Below are 15,121 nucleotides of genomic sequence, written 5' to 3' on the forward strand. Positions count from 1 at the left end.
TTTTTTTGCGGTACGCGGGCCTCTCACTGTTGTGGCCTCTCCCGTTGCGGAGCACAGGCTCCGGACGCGCAGGCGCAGCGGCCATGGCTCACGGGCGCAGCCGCTCCGCAACATGTGGGATCTTCCTGGACCAGGGCACGAACCCGCGTCCGCTGCATCGGCAGGCGGACTCTCTACCACTGCGCCACCAGGGAAGCCCTCAACACATTTTTTGACCTGTGATATATAAGTGGCTCGATAACTAGGTGCCTGGTTGCTTGAATACATAACAATGAAGGTTTACTTACAGATGTGTAGAATTTAGGGAACACTGGTAGGAGATTTTTTTGCACAGGTGCAGTGAGTAATCTTCCAGTAAAATCCTGAACAAGGGCATGTCACATTACAGTCTGAAAACCATAATCTGAAAGAACAAGGGTATATTTGATTATGGGGAAATGTGTAACAATGTTGGCAGCAAACACAAAGCTTCCCTACCCCTTCCTCAAACACACGCTATTTAATGGAATCCAGCTAAATGCATATGTCCTAAAGAATTTTTTAGAAAGATGTTTATGCAAAAAATTTTCCAAGTTGTAGTTTTCACGTTTTAAATAGCATTTTATAACCTTAAGAATGTTGTATTTGGTTGATTATAGACATCTGTGTTTCCATATCTCTTAAATTTACATGTATGTACATATGTATATGTACAAACATATAAATTAAATATATATGTCTGTCATGCCAGATATGCCAGATATGAAAGCTTATTTGTCATATGCTTGGTATGTGCCAATTCTTGACCTTGATAAAGCCACAATGGGTAAAATTAGGATGGTAAAAATGGTTGACCAAAGAATGAAAAAGGAATCCCAATCCTTCACTTTTCTCTTTGCTATCAGAGACTTTCTCATTCAATTTCAATAAAAAATACAGCGTTAAGAATGAATTTATTCCATGTAACAAACCTTATATTTCCCTTTCCTATCTCTTTTACCTAATCTTGGATAAGGATTTTAGACACTGTAATTGTTTTTGAAATGCTGTTTTCTCCTTTTACATATATGATCTTGAATATAAAGGGATTGCACCCGTCAGAGAGACAGTTCTTAATCAAGTGCATTGTTTTCTTGCTCCTGAAGATCCAGTTAAGAATATCCTACTTTAAAATCTCCTACAGGGTGTTTTATAGTATATAGTTTTGGGGAACTCAGCCAACAATACAAAAGTGATCAAAATGTTTTTCTCTACTTCCAGAGAAGCTACACTTAGACAAAAAGAAATCTTTCTTATTTTATTCTCTTTTTTTTTATCCTAAATATTGCAGATCCAGTATTGCACAAGCAAAATAAAGGCATGTAAACACAAACTTCCACAAATTTATGTGCTTCAGCATCATAGAATGACACAACATGTATTACATAGAAAGAGAGTAGGGTGTTAGCATTGAATTTAAGTTCCTATGGAAAGAAATCGCCCAATAAAAAAATAAACCTATAATGATCGATTGTATTTCCACCCACATTAAATACTTTTACTGATATACTGACTGAGTCATTAGCATGCAATGAAGTACCCAATTATTATATGCCCTGCTGTTTTCAACTCTTGCAGATTGTCAGTCCTCGGTTTGAAATAAGCTGCATGATGTGAAAGGCATCTCTCTTTCTGTGACTGGTCTGCTGAATGCTTTCTGACTTCCTTAGGCTTTTCTTCAGTTTCAAGTCAATGCTAATAGCATGATCCATGCTTTTGCTTTTAAAACCATTTACACAGCAAAAGAATCCTTAGAAGTTTTTCTTTATGTACACCAGAGTTATTTTTGTTATATTTTTCTCTTAGACTATGTGGAATGATTACACAAAAATTTGCCTTTAGCCAAAGAAAACTTTTTGGTTTTTAAAGAGTGAACAGTCTTTTCTTCATGTTAAAACATGTGAATGGCACCTAATTTTAAGGTCTTTTGGTATTCAACTCTCACCTCTGTATAGTTTTCTTAGGAAAAAGTAAAAGGACTTTAGGACAAGAACATATTAAACGTGTACTGTCCAATACAGAGGCCATTAGTCACATGAGCAATTTAGCCGAGGCTAGTCCAAGCTGAGATTTCAAAGACTTAGTATGAAATATTAAGACTATAAAGTATCTCATTCATAACTTTCATATTGATCACATGGTGAAATGGTGACATTTTAATAGATTGTGTTAGATATGTTAATAAAAAGTAAGTTCACCTGTTTTTTTATTTTTAAAATGTGGCTACTAGAAAATTTGAATTTATATGCGTGGCTTGTATTTGACAGATTAATCTATGCTATATTAGGTTTCCCTTGGTCCATTCTCAAGATTTTCAGAAACTTTTTAGGGAATAATTACTAGTAGTAGAGGAGACATACTCCTGTGCTGCATATCATTTCTCAATAACTTTTTTCTTTATAAATCTCTTTTCTTCCATTAACTGTTTCATCCTTCTTTGTATTCTCTAGAACTCTCTTCATATCTATGTGTTGTAGTCTTAAAACAAACTGATAGAGTAGGTGCCATAGATATCAAAGTAGGCCCCCATGCATATTCAGTGCACCAGCAATTAACTTCCCAAACAACCTCATGTCAGTTATTTCTTCTATAATCTTGCTTTTTTTTTGTCAGTCTGCCTGTGGGCAGCACATCACAAACACCTTGGGAAGCTTCAAAGTACAATTGTTCATGGGTAGAATATCAAGGTGGGCATGGTGATTGGAAGCAAGGGTTAAAAATTGTACATCATCATTATGGGGACAGTTTAGACTTGGATTTTATTTTTTGATAAATCACAAGGAAGTCCAAGAGCAAAACCTTTCTTTCTTTTCCACACAGAACACTTAAAAAGAGGGCTCTGATGTCTTTTACTAAATTTTAATGAAACTTTTAAATTAATGAGGAAAAATTCCAGCACAGTACCAAACAAGAAAAATCTTAAGATGGGATACTACATGTTGCTATTAAAAATTCTCAAGAATGGGCCTTCTATTCCAGAAGTAGGTCATAGAGAAAAAAATAAATAAAAAGTTAATTTTTTTAATGTATATTATTTTCTCCAGGAAGCCAAAGGTATTCTATCTTTCAATACGAACTCTGGTGAGAAGTCCAAAAGAAAGTCAAAAGAAGTGCTCACAGAATGAATTCCAAGCCTCTCCCATCCCCCATCCCTTCCACCCAAGTCTCTCCAGAAAAGAGCAGTAGGCATTTGCTGTCTAGTGCAGTCCATCAAATAATATTTACTTTTAAATAAAATATGTATTCATTTCCCCTCATGAAATATTGAAACATAAAAGGAAAAGCTTTATTAAAAATATATTTATTCTGCATTTCATCTGAAGTCAGATCTTTATTAACACTTTTAATCTGGTGTGGGTATCTGCCTTTATAGCAAATTTTAGGTTGCATTAGAGGACACTAAATGTTTGTGTCCAGTTTTCTCAGAATCACAAAAGTGCAAAATGTTGCAAACCAGTAGAAGGATGATGCTTCGGTTAAAAAAAAAAAAAAACAAGTTTTGTGTCTTGTACATGAAAATATTATGGTAAAATTGGAATTCTAGAGCAGTTTCTTGAGGCAAGAAACAGAAAGGTCAAAAACTTCTGATGACAGCAGAAAAAGGTAATCCTTTTTGTAAGATCTAAAAGATGATCCTTGCATCCATGAATCTCAGTTAACAGAAAGGTCAGTGAGTAGTTTACTGAGTCTCTCAAGGGCTTAACTACATCATGCCAGACTTCTACATGTTTCTAGATAGTTACAGAGTTGGAATAGGATAAGAAAAATTTCTGATTAATTATAGTTTTTTCTATTTCCATCTGGATATGTTTGGTCTCATGTAAACAAATCTTATGTAACAGTCTTACTTATACCATAAGTTATTCTATTTAAACTGTCACAAGCAAATATAATTATTTCACTTCAAACAAGAAAGAATTGAATGAGGTTTATAAATATTAGTTATTAATATTAATAGGATCACCAGTACACAGAGATTATAGAGTTGGGAATGGTAGTTTCTTTTTACCCCAATTAGTTCATTTTAGATTTTTATCACAAAGAATTCTTTTGATAAATAAAGCAAATATTATAAAGTAGTCTTTGTTTTGGAGACATTACTCCGGTATAGCTGTTTAATTTGGGATAGTTCTCTTTTTAAGATAAATCATTTTTATTTCTCTCTTGGTAATTGAGAAGTTTTACATATTTTTGTGACCATTTGTTGAGGGCACACATGTTCATACTGAGTTGGGAAAAATTCTAAGTCTCTGCTTAATATCACCTCCTCATACATTCTTATATATTCTATAGGGAAGCCAAAACAGAAATAGCAGCTAGGCTCTTTAATGTTTTCAAAGTTTTCTTACCATTTTCTACATATTTTTGCAATAGCACTTATTGTATTTACTGTTAATGCCTGTTTGACTGCAGAGACTGTGTCTCATTCCTTTTACATCTTCACTGCACATCATGGTGTTCTGTAAATATTTGTTTATTAAATGATGATTATTCCATAATGAATCAGAAGCCTGAGGACCAGATAGGTTGGACAGACAATTTGTTGTCTACTCCTGAGTGAAGGTATTACTACCTACTATTCCATTCTGACAGCTCTATACATTTTATATACTTTTTCAATTGATTAATTCTGCTTGCTGGATCAACTACTGAATTCATATCTCTTCCTGCCACTTTCCTCACATGGAATGTGGTGGCTCAAGTCTTAAAACCAGCTGGGGCACAAGTAATCTACAAATTAAAACCTTTGTAAATCTTTAATTGTAAAATCCTTTAGAGTATCAGCTGTACAAATTTTAAAACTGTGGGTAAACACCAACTGCATTTTGGTGTGATAATCTGTTAAACATAGTATTTATCACTAGCAAAATTAAAAAAGCATGCAAGGCTTGCAAGAGTCTAAAAAACTACTTTTTATGATACCATTAATGAAGTTTGTCTGAAACCATCATTTATTTGCATTGGCGGATATGGTAATACCCTCAGAGTCAGAAGAGTAAGAGCAAAATAACTGATCTTAATTAATACGTTCCTGAAAACAACTGCATACATGTCTTTATTTGGATCAAATAAACAGAAAGAGGAAAAAAAGGATTTCAAGATTATAGCTAAGGCTTACATAGTCAGAATTGAATAACCTTATGACGGCATAGCAAGCATGTAGTATTAATCAAAACTAACACATACTGATTTGACATAAAAATCTCCTTCATAAAGAAAGATAGGGCTGCATTATACAATATCTCTTTGTTCAATAAGTGGTGACAGATGATTCTATTGACAATTTCATGATTAGGAAGTTTTTAATTGGTACTCTCAACTGGCATTAAATGTGTGCTTCCATAGCATTTTATCCTAGAGCAATCATTATCAAATGTATTTTGTAAGCATGGGAGATGTATAAGACAACTGAGGAAACATCAATAGATGAGAATTTGTTCACTTCAAATGATGATTTACAATATAGAGCTCTAGACTATCTGAAACATCAGTCTTAAATTATTTTCTGCATAATTATTTTTAATTATTATTAATGAAACTTTACTGAGCCATAGTTAAACAATCCTCTGCCTAATCTGGTCTATTGACCTCATGGAGGTTGTTGAAGAAATCTGATGATGAGGAAGAATTTTGAACTTTAAAAATGTGGTTAATTCTCTAAGGGTGAATTTTTTAATGTTAAAGAATATGTTTTAGTAAATTTTGGCATGAAATTATCTCCTTCAGTCTTGATTCCCTAGAAAACTGTCACATTCTTCTGTCTTGAATATTTTGCAACAGAACTACAATGAAGTAATTTGAGCATTTAAGAACTTGATACAGTGCTTCATTCCTCACATCCAAGTCATTTAAATTCTTTCCTCAGTGCCTGTTTTCCACCAAATTTGTCCAAGTTCAGCAGTTTAGTCCAAAAGTTCATTATCAACTGAACTTTTGACTCACATAAATGATTTTCAACAAATTATAATTAAAATTATATCAGAGGATTAAACCTGGTCAGAGGGGTTTCTATTTTGATTATTAGAAAATAATATTTCAGGTCTGAGGAATAAACAGTAGTATTTCTACCATTTAACTAGAACATTTTTTGTCTTAATTAGGGTACATTTATTTACTTTTAGGCCTCCAGACTGTCCGTACTTAAAACAAGCTTGGGGTTTGAAATTTTAATCCCCTAAAGAAAACAGAGTAAAATGGGACAGCATGAGTTGTTCTCACCCACAGTTCTTTTCTATTTGTACTATGTTTATCTTCATATACTGAAAAATGTTCCTTTTTCCACATTGAAATGTTGATGTGCCAAGCAAATTGAATTTCTCTTTCCTTCCACATCTCTATTGGCTGGAACAGGAAGTTTCTCTGGATTTCCGTGTAACTGCTGTTTATCAGTGCATTTTAGTCCTGTGAACTGGTTCACCATTGCTAAACGCTAACATTTTAGCCTTCTTTTAGTTTAACCCCAAATTTATTTCCAGGCATATATTAGTTTGATATTTAAACTGAACATGAGAGGAGCTTATATCTAGTAGGTTTATATACGAAACAGCTCTCATATTTTAGGTATATGAGTTTATGTAATTTTTTTCTGAATTGATTTAAAAATTACTGTTTTATTTTTTATTATGACAAATTATGTGAATATTAAAAATAGTCACAATGTATATGTTCATTTTATGTGAGCTAATTGTAAGATGCCTGTATAAATTTTCAAATTCATTTCTCAATCTGGTAATTATGCAATATTAGATATGATATTTCCAATTAAGTATTGAAATGGACAGTGATCATTTACAGAAGTGAATTCTTTTTTTTTTTTTGCGGTACGCAGGCCTCTCACCGTTGTGGCCTCTCCCGTTGCGGAGCACAGGCTCCGGACGCGTAGGCTCAGTGGCCATGGCTCACGGGCCCAGCCGCTCTGCGGCATGTGGGATCTTCCCGGACCAGGGCACGAACCCGCGTCCGCTGCATCGGCAGGCGGACTCTCAACCACTGCGCCCACCAGGGAGCCGCTAGAAGTGAATTCTTATGGAAATGTTTCTTAGTTTCTGTTTTGGTTTGTCCTTGTTTTTGCTTTACTAGGGAATATTAGTGTCATAAATTAATAGTGGACTTTTCTATTCACTAATAATAAAAACAAACAGATACAAAACAATTTTTGTTAGCCTATTAGCATATTTGATTTCTCTAATCTCTGCCTTCAACTCTAGTAAATTCTATGCTCACCAACCAAAGAGCAGTCTTTCCATTGTTCCATACGCATAGCATGGTGGGTCAGTATTTCTAAAGTGTGAATGAGGATCACCCAGGAGTAAATTAACCTGGGGTGCTTGTTAAAATGCAGAATGCATGGATACAAACCTGACCTGATCAAACAGCATCTCTGTTAAATCTATAGATTGTTCCTATACACACTGTTTTAAATCATTAGTCTAAAAGCATCAATGAATGAAAAATAGAATTCGTTTTTGGGGAATCACGGGGGCATGAGAAATGGTCAAAACTTCAATGACTTTTCAAATTCACCAGGAATATCTGAGGGCAGAAATCCTTCAAGTGCAAATCTGGAAAGATCTTCAATGGCAGCTAACTAATCTAGTTATACATAATTTGTGAAGAAATCCTGTAGCTTTATAGCAAACATCTGTAGTTTGGGACTATATGTTATATACAAAACAGGAGTGTAATAATAACTCATTATGGGTAAGAATTATCATGCAGAAAACATTTCAAATATTTCAAATATTGAGAGCTATCATGAAGATAAACATAGTTCTCAATAGTCTGAATGTATTGAAAGTGAAATATAACTTCAAATTCCAAACTGTTTTAAAATATAAATGTTAAATTGCTTTTGTATTTATGTATTATATTTATCATAAATTCTGCTGAACTAAGGTTTATATATATCTGTAAAGTTTCAGTGATTTAAATAGAGAAATATTTGCTGAAAGTTCTTTAAAAAATTGTTCCAGGAATATCTAAACAATACGAAATGTCACATATCAATATTTATCTTGGAAATAGCATTATAATGTATTTCTAAATTTTTTACTTGAAAATATCTGATAATATTTTTTGCTTCAGCCACCGAGTTTCATAATGAGTATGGGGAACAATCTTTAAGCATCAATTCAAAAACAATGTCTCTTCATCCTAGAGAACTTATGATATTCGAGTAAATAGTTGTATATGTGACCAGATCTTCAAAATCTCGTCTGATTTTAATTAAATTTACCATTTAAACATTTGAAATATTTTTTTTTGTTTAAATTATGTTTAATATTTATTAAATAGGATCCCTTTTGCTCTTTTGTTTGTAGATTCATAAAGTAGCTACCCCAGATAATGCAAACGATGCACCCTGTGGTTAAAAAAATTTTTGTATTTTGGCAACATCTGGGGTGTGGAAAGGCATTAAAAAAAATAGCAGAAACTCATTCTTAAGCTTACATGGCTTCTTGTATGAAACTTATGACAAGTGTAACATTTCTTCTCAATGTATTTTTAGTAAGCAGGTTTTGTGACCTCTTCTGTGTAAGAAGAATAGCCGACTTATACGTCATTGGATGTAGAGCACAAATTGTAGCCAAAGGGGTAATAATTTATTTTAGAGACATCAATTTATTAATGCAATATAGAAAATTATTTTACAGATTCTTCTCCTTAGTATTATATTATGTCAACAAAACCCCTGAGTCAATTCTAGAAAAATGAAACCTAGAGAATGGTCCTCTGCTACATTATTTCTTTTACTCTTGTCATGGTTTTAACTACTTTGAATACTTATTTCTATTTTTTGATGAATTGTTGCTTTGATCTTTTCATTTTTATATAATCGGAACGTAGATATTTTATGAATTAGAGAAAAGGCAACTAAAATTGCTGACATTTTTGTAGACAAAATGTTTGCCTTTTTGTAATTGTTTTGTGATTGATCTGATGGCTAATAACTGTCTGAAATAAATGAATCATCTGGGTTTCTAGATCAAACTAGCTCAACTACCAAGTTTAGCTCCACTGTCATATGTCTCACAATGTTGCCATGTCCAAAACTCAACAATGGTTCAAACTTCAAGTATATTTTTAAAAAATTACTCCATATCAATAAATGGCTTGGTCTCATTTCCAGATCAAAGTCCTAGGAATGATTCTTTAATTTTTAATGTTTCTCTTTTTTTTTTGCATCCAAAGTAATTTTAATTCTTTTTGCTCTTACCTTTTACATGTATCTTGAATCTGTCTTCTTTTTTCTATCTCTCCTGCCACTGTTCTGTTTATTGACACCCAAACACCTTCTTGCTACTTTTACTCCTCTTTGTGTACATTTTCACACTCCCAAAACTTTTCTCCAATACAGCACATTGATTCTTAAACAAGCAATTTTATGAACTAGATAATGGTCTTAATTAAAATTAATTTCTGTTGTCACATTCATCACAATTTGTAAATTTTCCTTTCTATAAAAGTCTGTCTCCTCTTCTAATTTCTACATTTTGAAATTTTATATATGTATAATGTTCACTACCACATCTTCAGCATCTTGCATTGCTACTGATCCATGACATTGATCATGGATGTGATGTCCAGTAGACATGGATGAATGAATGAATGAATGAATTATTGCTTTAGATATCCAGGTGATTATGGACAGAACTTTACTATTGCATATCAGCTTAGCCCTATTAATTTGGCATTTTAACCTTGTGACTCAGCTTCTTTTTTTTCTGAGTGCGAGCGAACCCCTCACCCTTGCACAGATTATTCCAAAAGTTTGATCGCCTTGATTCCAAATCCTTTCTCTTCCACAACCATCACTTAAAATTCATTCTATCAATACAGATAGCTATAGTATTTATCATGTCATTCCAGTGTTGGAAATTCTCTAATTGTTTCCTTTTGCCTTTAAAATTAATCTAGATTTTACAACATTATGCATATTCTGATGTCTCCTTACTGCTTCAAATTTACCTTTGTAACTCTCTACCTTGGAATCTACACTTCTTTCAGGCTTTATTTATTTATTTATTTTTGTTTTTTGTGAAGTACATGTCTTTTGTTACAACAGGACTTTGCACAAATTTTCCCTTCTTTCTGGCACATTCTTCTCTCTTCTTCGCTTAACATCTACTTACTCTCTCAATTTAAAATTTGTTGCATTCCTGGATGTTCCTGGACAAATTTCAAAGGCCCAGCATTCCTACTGTATAAATCATAGCACTATATTTCTACCACAGTAACCATCAACTTCACTGGTGCTGACACACGGAACAGGATTTTATCCTTTTATGATAATAAGATGCTTAGGTTAAGACACAACCATACAAGCAAATATATCTTCACACGAACTGTTAAGTTTTATGACGATTCCATTATAAATTTCATCTATTAAACATAACATTAGCAAACAAAAGGGAATAGAAAGAAGTTATGTGAGGTTTGTAAGCTATTTATAAAAGGAAAATCAAAGAATCAAATTTAGAAGAAACTTGTTTACATATAATGTTTCCAAGCACTAGTCCAAAACTATTGCTGTTATGATCATTACAAATGCTTTTAAATTAAAAAACCCCCTGCATATCAAATATCTACACTAATCCACTATACTCTGAGAGTGAAAGTGTTATTATTTTAAAATTTTGACAGGTTTTTCAAAATGTGGTTAGTCGACTTTCCTTGGGGAGGGTGATTGCGCTGGGAGAGGAGATGATGATTGGGGGAGGATGGAAATAAATGAGTTCTTTCCTGCAGGAGGGCTGACAGGTAAAAGATTGAAGGTAAGGTAATTAGCAAAGCTAGGTGGGAGGAGAGGTGCTTCTAGGGCAGTTCCTGAGATGAATCTGGAAGTGATATCCCCATTTGTACACTGGTGTAATAGGTTTCCATTTAAAATGAAATTAAAGTATAAAAAAGCAAATTTGATGTCTGCCAAGTTTGTTAAAACAGAGGCCTACATTTACTCACACTTCTCAGCTTAGCCGATACAATGTAGGAAAGTGAGAAGACTAGAGTATATTTGTATTTTTTTTCTCCCAATTTGGATAGAAAAAAAAAAAAAATATATATATATATATATATATATATATATGTATTTTGAAATCGTTTATAAATAAGCTTCTTCTAGGGACTTATCCAGTCGTTATACCTATGCAATAATAATCACCTAAGGAGTAGTTTTTAATGAGTTCAACACAGTGAGTTAAGGAAGGCCTGTCCTAGTAATGCTGTTCTGCCAAGGCAATTAGTTATTGACTTTCTGATGGCCAACCATTTTATAAATGTATATTCATTTATATACATATGTGTAAGTACATAGCTCTGTATACAAAGCAGAAGTGAAGGGTGGTAGAGATCAACATTGCTATGGTTTATTGTTAAGAAAATGTAAAATAACAGAAAAGAAAAATGAATATAAAACATTTTAAAGACATTTTCTTTCTAATATGGGTCAATAGTTTCACCGAATTTTCTTTAAAATTGTGGTAACTTTCCATCTCAGCTGGGAAAATTTAAAGCAAAGACAAATAGTTCAACAAATATTGATAAATAATTTTATTATGAAACTCATATTTTATGTACAATCACTGACTTTTCTTCCAGGGAATTATAGTTTGACTTTCAGAACTTTATGCTTTTGCTCAAAGATATATTTAAATGATAAGACTGTCCCTAGGGCTACAAGGTGACAATGCCACATTAACTTCTTTATCAAGTGTGTTTTTCTGAATGTATTATAGCTACTTGTTAGCTGTTAAGAAAAAATTGAGGTGCCAGTACTCATAGGAGAATGTTTTTAAAAGTAGATTAACTTCCAACATAAATTAGGCATTAATAAGTGCCAGACTCTTAAAGGGCCATTTGTCTGAATTCTGGACTTGGTAGATAACAATATCTTGACATTCATTTCTTCTGAATTTGGTTCAAATATTTTTATTCTTTCTCAGTGGATAACTTATAGACTATGGAAACATACTCAATGGATTTGTATTGATATCTTTATAAACTACATGTGGTTTTCAAAATAATTGTTTAAAATATTTTATTTGTAAATTGACAGGAAAGATGTAATTTTACTCCTTTGTGTTCTTGTCAAAGTCTAGAGATGTGCATAAAATATCAAAATTTGGCCCCTGCAATCTTTCCAAAAGCACATTGTTGGAGCTCCAGGATATTGAGGGAAAATGGTCTTAAGCAGGACCTTTCTTCAAATACGTATCTTATGGTGTGGTCCAAATATTTGGAATTAGTCACATTCCTGGGTTAACTTGGATGGGTCATTATTATTTGTCTGGTAGGCTCACAAAGAAACTGTGTGACATTTTATTCTTTACTTTTTAAACACCTGTACCTCTGGTTCATTTGTATCATGGGTTACACGCTTAATAATAGATAAATGAACCTTAAACAAATATTTAAGTTGCACTTTATCAGGTTATATGGGGAATGCATAGTCCTCACTTAAAATATGCTTATGTTGTAACTAGAAAAGACAAACTCAAAATAGCATAATTTTCCCACATACCTATTAATATATATCTATTAAATTAAAGCTTCTTTGGCCCAACAAATTTGTTTGAAAATTCCTGCTAAATAAAATTGATTAAATTTGTTTAATTCAGTTTTCCAAAATTATTCAACCATTAAGCATGTTTGTTTTTGTCCAAATTCCTTTTGCCATACTACACAGCACTAGAGTTTCTTGAGTACATCTTGTGGACACAGAGTAGACCTTAACTCACAGGCCCAGTTACAGAATCCACAAGAGTCATTTAAAGTTTCAGCCTTACTGTCTCCAGTTGTAATACATTGGGTGACTGGGTAGATACTCTCTAAAGATTCCTCAAGTTCCAAGTCTGCATGATTTTAATTAGAGATTAAATAGTAAATTCTATGCTATTAGTGTGATAGATCCAAGAGGGGAGAGATCAATGTGGATTGTTTGATGTCTGTCTAATTAGACTTGTTCTACAGGAAGAGAGATTCTTAATAAACCTTTCTAGATGTTCATTCTAGGACATCAGGTAAATAAGTATTTGGATTATAAATTTGGACTCAATGTTAATTTATCTATATTTAACATGTCAGAATGTCAGTATATCTATTAAAGTGTTAGTGCAGTGAATTAAATTTTGGCTTAGTTTTTGTTTTTGGAAAATAATTTTATATACATTTTATGCTAAGAACAGCATAATATTTTTGTGAAATAAAGATGTGAACTATTCCCAGCCAAGGGAATGTAGTAGATGTACATCTCTAAACATTTCAGTGACTGTATTCTTCCCTGTACTTCATTCTATTGCAGTGTATAACATTTACTGATACATGACTTCTCCTAGATAATGTCTTCTTCATATTCATTTCATTTTACTCTGTTGTTTTCTCTTTAATCTCCAGAGAATTTGGACTGCCAACACTTTTGTTGTTGTTATTGTTTTTACCTTTTATATTTGGAGTAATGGGAAAGATTTTGAAAATGCTGACAATATGCCAGTATCATTGTTTGGAGTCCCACCTGGATTTTAAAGGGGTTTTGTTATGTATGTCTTTGTTATTATGTACAGCTGCAATTGGCAAGTTTTCTCTCATAATAATGGTTTTCCCCCTCTCATTGTGATCCCTTCATTATCTGTTCTGTCAAATTTATATACCAGTGAGTAGGATAATCTTAAAATTGAATATTTTTTTTTTCATCCTTTCATTCATGTTGCCTCTTTCCTTATCATCCATAACAACCCCTAAGTTTATCATTGTCAAGTTTTATTTTCCATGAAAATCATCTAGTGTGCTTGTTTAAAGTGCTTATTTCTGGGCCTCATTCACAAAATTTCCAATTTAGTAGGATCTAAATTATACCCTAGGAACCTGAAATAAACTCTCTCTTAAACATAAATTGGGGAAAAGGGAGTTGTCAATAATTAGAGAATGACTTTACACCAGAAGAAATGAGATTGGTTTCTAGGCACAGCATGACATTTCCCTGCACCATTGTGGTTGGCATTAGTCTTTGCATAATAGAAGCATCCAAAGGACACTCTAGGTTGGGAAGGAGAGGAAGCACAACCTATTGCTTGTTAGATTCAAATTATTGAATTCCTGGATTCTTTATTCTTCCATACTGGATAACACCTTCAAGAAAACAAAAGTCCTGTTTTTTCCTAGAATTTTGCCCTAAACCAAAAGCTACAAAATACCTACAGAGGATAAAAGTAAGGAGAAAATACACAATACTAGGCCAAGGAATCTTACTTAACTCTCTATCTTTAATCTACCACTTACCAAATTGTATAACCTTGCATAAATCACTTCACCTTTTTGAACCTTAGTTTCAAAGTCTATTACATGGATTACATGAAAACAAAATGCCTTCTAACTCTTATATACTGAATTTGGAACTAAGGGGGTGATTTATTTACTGTAATTTATTTTCTCCTTTCTAGAAACAAGATATCTAGCTTTAAAAGAATTCTAATATGATGGCAGAATTCTACAGAAAGCTACAAATTACTAATTTTATAACAGTTTGATAAATGCTGGTTATTAATATTTACTGTGATTTCCTTCTTGTGAACACAGCTACTTTTATTTTGGCAAAGTTTTTATTTTCATACCTCAGCCCTCTTACCTGAAATTTTGAGTTTATCTGACCCCATACAATAGGCAATGAAGTTCAGTATTGAGGCTATAATATTTAGTTACTAAAGCTAGAAAAATGTAGATCTGTGCAACATCAACTTTGTTTTCATAGATATGATTAGATTATATAATAAAAGAGCAAATACCTTAAAGAAGAGAAACTTCACAGAAAACTCATATTGACTATAGCTACCATAATCAAAGCTTCATAGTTAATAGCAAACATAAAATATAGTGATCACAAGCCTATATGTAGGCTTTTTTTCCTCATCCATTCATAAAAACTATTACAACAATTATTCATTTTTTATCCTGGTAAGCATTTTGGACTTTATGAGAAATAACATTTTTTAAAAGTTGAGGGGAAATCAATGCTTTAAACTGTTGGTTTCTGATGAAGACTATTCTCCTCTTAAACATTTCATATTTCACCATTACTTTCAAGTGGTCATAAGCACAGAAATTCAGCAGG

General features: G+C 32.8%; 1 protein-coding gene and 1 pseudogene across 1 annotated transcript in view; one reads left to right on the forward strand and one right to left on the reverse strand.

The window, feature by feature from the left end:
* The window catches only part of LOC103090212 (ubiquitin-40S ribosomal protein S27a pseudogene), a 25,480-nt pseudogene extending 19,041 nt beyond the window's left edge, over window positions 1-6,439 (reverse strand).
* The window catches only part of CADM2 (cell adhesion molecule 2), a 1,104,423-nt gene that overhangs the window by 134,660 nt on the left and 954,642 nt on the right, over window positions 1-15,121 (forward strand). The gene's annotated exons all lie outside the window — the stretch shown is intronic.

Source organism: Lipotes vexillifer, unplaced genomic scaffold (assembly GCF_000442215.2).
Source record: "Lipotes vexillifer unplaced genomic scaffold, Lipotes_vexillifer_v1.1 scaffold380, whole genome shotgun sequence".
In the NCBI taxonomy this organism is placed as follows: Eukaryota; Metazoa; Chordata; class Mammalia; order Artiodactyla; family Lipotidae; genus Lipotes; species Lipotes vexillifer.